This window comes from Tachyglossus aculeatus, chromosome 2 (assembly GCF_015852505.1).
Source record: "Tachyglossus aculeatus isolate mTacAcu1 chromosome 2, mTacAcu1.pri, whole genome shotgun sequence".
In the NCBI taxonomy this organism is placed as follows: domain Eukaryota; kingdom Metazoa; phylum Chordata; class Mammalia; order Monotremata; family Tachyglossidae; genus Tachyglossus; species Tachyglossus aculeatus.
In genome coordinates this window covers 160947772-160954308 of record NC_052067.1, presented here as the reverse complement: position 1 = coordinate 160954308, position 6537 = coordinate 160947772, and the positions used below count along the sequence as shown (strand labels likewise).

The 6537-nt window shown below is 42.6% G+C and overlaps 1 non-coding gene across 1 annotated transcript; it reads left to right on the top strand.

The window, feature by feature from the left end:
- The first annotated feature begins 5570 nt into the window (after window positions 1–5570).
- Window positions 5571–5708, top strand: LOC119924439. Its single transcript, XR_005449152.1, has one exon. It is a non-coding gene; the product is annotated as a small nucleolar RNA SNORA7 (small nucleolar RNA).
- Window positions 5709–6537: the final 829 nt, after the last annotated feature.

Sequence of the window (6537 nt, the reverse complement as noted above, 5' to 3'; positions counted from 1 at the left end):
CCATTTGTTAACACACGAAATGGCTTTACAGTTCAAGAGGATTGTCAGGAAATGAAAGCCATTGATAAAAACCTTCTTAAATTTATTTTTCTTAGAATGTGATTCTTTATCTGGGTTCATAAAACTGATTTCCAGAACATAAGCTCAGATCAGTCAATCTGTAGTATTTTTGAATGCCTACTGTGTGAGGGACACCATACTAGTCAGCCAGTCAATCGTATTTATTGAGCGCTTATAGTATATTGGATAAAGAACGGGCCCGGGAGTCAGAAGGTCATGGCTTCTAATCTCGGCTCCATCACTTGTCTGCTGTGTGACCTTGGGCAAGCCACTTAACTTCTCTGGGCCTCAGTTACCTCATCTGTAAAATGGGCCCTACGAGCCCTCTGTTGGATAGGGGCTGTGTCCAACTTGATTTGCTTGTATCCACCCCAGTGCTTAGTACAGTGCCTGGCACATAGTAAGCACTTAAGAAATACCACGATTATTATTATTATCATTATTATTACTGTGTGCATAGCACTGTACTAAGTGCTTGGGAGAGTGCAATACTGCAAACAGGCACTTTCCTGTCCACAATGAGCTTACAGTCTAGAGAGGGAGAAAGACATGAATATAAATAAATAAATGACAGATATGTACGTAAGTGTTGTGGGGCTGGGAGGAGGGAATGAATAAAGGGAGCAAGTCAGGATGATGCAGAAGGGATTATTCTATTTATTTTGTTAATGATGTGCATATAGATTTAATTCTATTTGTCCTGACGATTTTGACACCTGTCTACATGTTTTGTTTTATTGTGTGTCTCCCCCTTCTAGACTGTGAACGCATTGTTGGGTAAGGACCGTCTCTATATGTTGCTGACTTGTACTTCCCAAGCGCTTAGTACAGTGCTCTGCAAACAGAAAGTACTCAATAAATTCAATTGAATGAATGAATGACTGGGAGAAAAGGAAAGGATGGCTTAGGGAAGTAAACACTTAGAGGACAATGTTTAATAGACATGAACCTTGTTCTCAAGGAGTTTGCAATCTAGCACAGGGTCTTACAACATTTAATGTATTAAGTGCATCCAAGCCCAAAGAATTCATGTTCAGTGCCATTGTAGAGGTGTTGGGTAGAGGAGCAGACATAACACAAATAATAATAGGATTGTTAGATATCTCTGGAGATTGAACCTCCTTGACTTTTGGGAAAAGAGAGGAATCCATGAAACTATTATGGCTTGTCCCAATTTAAGGATAACAGTTAATTCTTGTGGCATTTGTGAAGTACTGGCTAGGTGCCAAGCACTATACTAAGCACTGGGGTAGTTACTAGATAATCATGTCCCACATGGGGCCCACAGTCAATGTAGGAGGGAGAATAGGTTTTGAATCCCCATTTTGTGAATGAGAGAACTGAGGCACAGAGAAGCGAAGTGTCTTACACAAGGTCACCCAGCAGGCTAGTGTAGAGCCTGGACAAGAATCCAAGTGCCATGACTTCCAGTCTTTCCAGTAGGCCATACTGCTTTCTCTACCTCTCTGGTTCCAGTCAATCACTGGCATATATTGAGTGGTTACTGAATGACGAGCACTGTTTCAAGTCCTTATGAGAGTAAATACAGCGCAGTACATCCCAAACACATTTTGGGTTGTACAGGCTCCATTCCCATTAAAAGTTGGAAACATCTGAATCCCCTGACTAGAATTATCATTCCTAAGTGGTTTGTTGTGGTCTCCTCCACCTATTTTCCCCACTCCACAGTCTCTTCTTACTTTTCACCATGCACTGTGGTCCAAGAATTGATTTTGTTTCTTCATTTCTGTTTTGAAAATGTTCCATTCCTTCTCTTGTCTTTTCCTCATTCATTTTTCGTCTTGGCTCTTCGTCTATCTCTCCAAATCTTTAGTCTTGTTCTGTTATAATCACCCTTGTCTACCACTGAATCCAGCCATATCTCCTCTTCTCTTCAAATTATGCTTCTCTTTATCCTATCCAAAATATTCCTTTTTCCCTTTTCAACCATAATGACTCTCCACCACCCTTACCACAATACACCCGTCTCCTATTATTCTTATAACTAAAGAAGGTCATGCTACATATCTCTGGACTGTGAGCCCACTGTTGGGTAGGGACTGTCTCTATATGTTGCCAGCTTGTACTTCCCAAGTGCTTAGTACAGTGCTCTGCACACAGTAAGCACTCAATAAATACGATTGAATGAATGAGCAGGATACCCTATTGTTATACAGTGCTACTCTAATAAAGTAGTGGGCAAATCAGTATCTCCCTCTCGATCCTTCCTCCGACGCGTCTGTTCATCTGACAAGAGCAATTTTTTTTGCAGACATCAATATCTAATAAATCCCTCATGATGATAATGATGATATAATTTAAGGCAGGAAATGCTTAGGGAACACAAATAGCTCCATACTTGCTATTGCAGTCTAATCTAGCTCCATTTCAGTACTGTCATCATAATGGATGGTAGTGCTTTCCCCTAGACTAATCACACTGCAAGAGAGAGGCAGAAAATAAAGTTTCCTCCCTCTCACACACACAGCCATGAAGCCTTTTGTGAAGATCTCCTTAGTTTTTTTGTCCTTTGTGACTCAGAGGTAAAATGGAAACTTTCTGTGTTCATGAGTTTCTTTTTGTGTTGAGCTCACCGGGGCCTGGGGGTCATGCTACCAATATGTTTTTAAGCTTCACACAATTACCCTCAACCCCTATAAAGCATAGAACAGTAGGACGGTATTTATGACCTGTCACAATGAAAGCCACCGTCTTAGGTAGCCCAACAGGATTCCAAGTATTATGCAGTGTTTATTAAAGAGGAAAGGCCTGAAATTCAGATAGTTAAACATCCCATTACTTCAACTTGGAATATCTCTGCTTCCAGTCCAGATTTCCCACTCAGGAGTCAAAATGCGTGGTTCCAATGCAGGTGGCTGAAGTGGAAATGATTATTTTCCCCCCCGCCCACCACGTAGTATTTGCTAAACAAAATGATCACCCTCAGCCCCCAAATCCAAGGAAAATCAATCAATCAATCAATCAGTGGTAGTTATTGAGTGCTTACTATGATAATAATAATAATAATGATGGCATTTATTAAGCACATACTATGTGCAAAGCACTGTTCTAAGCACTGGGAAGGTTACAAGGTGATCAGGTTGTCCCAAGGGGGGCTCACTATCTTAATCCCCATTTTACAGATGAGGTAACTGAGGCACAGAGAAGTTAAGTGTCTTGCCCAAATTCACACAGCTGATAATTGGCAGAGCTGGGATTTGAACCCCTGACCTCTGACACCAAAGCCGGAGCTCCTTCCACTAAGCCACATTACTATGTACAGAGCACTCTAATGTTTGGGGGAGGACAATAAGAGTAGGTAGACATGTTCCCTGTCCACAAGAAGTTTATATTCTAGAAAAATTCAGTACTAAACCATGCCATTTCAATATCTTTTTGAGTTAAAAAAAAAAACCCAAAAATCATATACCCTTACATCAACTTGAAAAGAAATGTTCAATTCACAAATCAGTGCTTGGTGAGTTTTTCCTATGAAAAATATGAACCTTTCATATAAGCAAGAAATATATTATGTGACTAACTGTAAGTTCCTTGAGGACAGGCCATTCATTCATTCATTCATTCATTCAATTGTATTTATTGAGAGCTTACTGTGTGCAGAGCACTGTACTAAGCACTTGGGAAGTACAAGTTGGCAACATATAGAGACGGTCCCTACCCAACAGTGGGTTCACAGGCTAGAACAGGGAGACAGACAACAAAACAAAACATATTAACAAAATAAAATAAATAGAATAAATATGTACAAGTAAAATAAATGGGGTAATAAATATGTACAATCATATATACATATATATATATATATAGGTGCTGTGGGGAGGGGAAGGACATAAGGCAGGGGGATGGGGAGGGGGAGGAAGGGGAGAGGAAGCGGGGGCCTCAGCCTGGGAAGGCCTCCGGGAGGAGGTGAGCTCTCAGTAGAGCTTTGAAGGGAGGAAGAGAGCTAGCTTGGCGGATGTGCGGAGGGAGGGCATTCCGGGCCAGGGGGAGGACGTGGGCTGGGGGTTGACGGTGGGACAGGCGAGAACGAGGCACGGTGAGGAGGTTGGCGGCAGAGGAGTGGAGGGTGCGGGCTAGGCTGGAGAAAGAGAGAAGGGAGGTGAGGTAGGAGGGGGCGAGGTGATGGACAGCCTTGAAGCCGAGGGTGAGGAGTTTTTGCCTGATGTGTAGGTTGATTGGTAGCCAGTGGAGATTTTTGAGGAGGGGAGTAACATGCCCAGAGCATTTCTGCACAGAGACGATCTGGGCAGCAGCGTGAAGTATAGATTGAATTGAGGAGAGAAAGGAAGATGGGAGATCAGAGAGGAGGCTGATGCAGTAATCCAGTCGGGATAGGATGAGAGATTGAACGAGTACGGTAGCGGTTTGGATGGAGCGGAAAGGGCAGATCTTGGCAATGTTGTGGAGGTGGGACCTGCAGGTTTTGGTGATGGATTGGATGTGAGGGGTGAACGAGAGAGCGGAGTCGAGGATGACACCAAGGTTGTGGGCTTGTGAGACGGGAAGGATGGTAGTGCCGTCAACAGAGATGTAAAAGTCAGGGAGAGGGCAGGGTTTGGGAGGGAAGATAAGGAGTTCAGTCTTGGACATGTTGAATTTTAGATGGTGGGCAGACATCCAGATGGAGATGTCTTGAAGGCAGGAGGAGACACGAGACTGAAGGGAGGGAGAGAGAGCAGGGGCAGAGATGTAGATTTGGGTGTCATCAGCATAGAGATGATAGTTGAAGCCGTGGGAGCAAATGAGTTCACCAAGGGAGTAAGTGTAGATAGAAAACAGAAGGGGACCAAGAACTGGCCATGTGTCTTCTGCTTTCAATAATAATAATAATAATAATAATGATAGCATTTATTAAGTGCCTCCTATGTGCAAAGCACTGTTCTAAGCCCTGGGATGGTTACAAGGTGATCAGGTTGTCCCATGGGAGGCTCAGAGTCTTAATCCTTGTTTTACAAATGAGGTAACTGAGTCACAGAGAAGTGAAGTGACTTGCCCAAAGTCACACAGCTGACAACTGGAGGAGCTAGGATTGGAACCCATGACCTCTGACTCCGAAGCCCATGCTCTTTCCACTGAGCAACACTGCTTCTCATGAACTGGTCCATCTAGTGTAGTATTATGCCCTGCAATATGCTTTCAATAAGTACCGATTGATTGAGAAGATGTTTCATCGCTTAGTATTCATTCATTCATTCAATTATATTTAATGAGACTTAGTGTGTGCAGAGGACTATACTAAGCACTTGGAAAGTACAATTCAGCAATAAAGAGAGACCATCCCTGCTGTTCACCGGGCTTACAATTAGCATAGTTCTCTGCTCACAGTAAGCACTCAATAAATATGATTGATTTATTGATAAGTGAAGAAAAACCTTACCTTGAACAACAATTTTCAGTAAAATTACTTTTTTTTTAATGAAAGTCGAACAGTAAATATTTCCCAACATGACCTAAGAACTTTGACTTTAGGGGAACTGTAGTTGAGGTTTCACCTCTCAGGGCTGCCCCCGGAGAGTTTCCAGTCCTCTACCAGCCTCAACTATGGGAGGGAGGGTCTGGCAGAGATGTATCCGTTCCATTCCTAGCATGGGCAGTGGCTAGCGAATGGAAGAAAATCTGCTACAAGTCAAAACTCACCCATGCTGGGCAGCAGGAGCCTGGGAGAGAGTCGAGGGCGAAGACGCTGATCTACTGTGCGGAAGGTGGCAATGGTAAACCGCTTCTGTATTTTTACCAAAAAAAAATCTATGGATACATTCTCAGAACAATTGCAGATGGAGGTGGAGATGTGTCCATGGCGTCACTGTGGGTCACACGTGACTCGACAACATAAGTGAACAGCAACAACAGTTGAGGTTTAAAAACACCATGTAAACATGCCATTCTCTCTTCACATTTTATGCACATCTTCCCTAAAAGGCTGCTACTTCACCTTAACACCTTTCATCAGTGCTCTCGATTCCCTCTATTTGGCTTATCTCTAGCATCATCGTCAGTAAGTGAGAACGTCACGATGCATCCAATAGAATTTTCCAAGGCTCCAAGTCTTGGAGTTGATCTTACAACATCCTAAAGTGCTAAATATTCTTTCTAATTCCAAGGAGACAGTGGATCTGTTAATGACTCCATCTCAGCACACTAACAAGTTTGGATCAATGTCAGCTGCTACTTGATTAATTATGTGCATAAGGCATCTGGTCAGGGGAATTTTCCACATGGTCCCTCCAAACATGTGCTTCTATCCTTCACAATTAGTCATACTCATTCAGGGCTCAATACTGTGGGGTCAGCTAAAAGATCCTGAGGATAGAGCTCCGTGAGGAGAAAAAAAAAAGAGTGAATTGCAAGTCAGTGCAATATCCCTAGACCATGTTTTTTTTTTTTTCTAAATACGCTCTTTCAAGTGCATAACCAGGATAAAACTATAATTAATTCTCATCTGAAAAGAGTGATCTT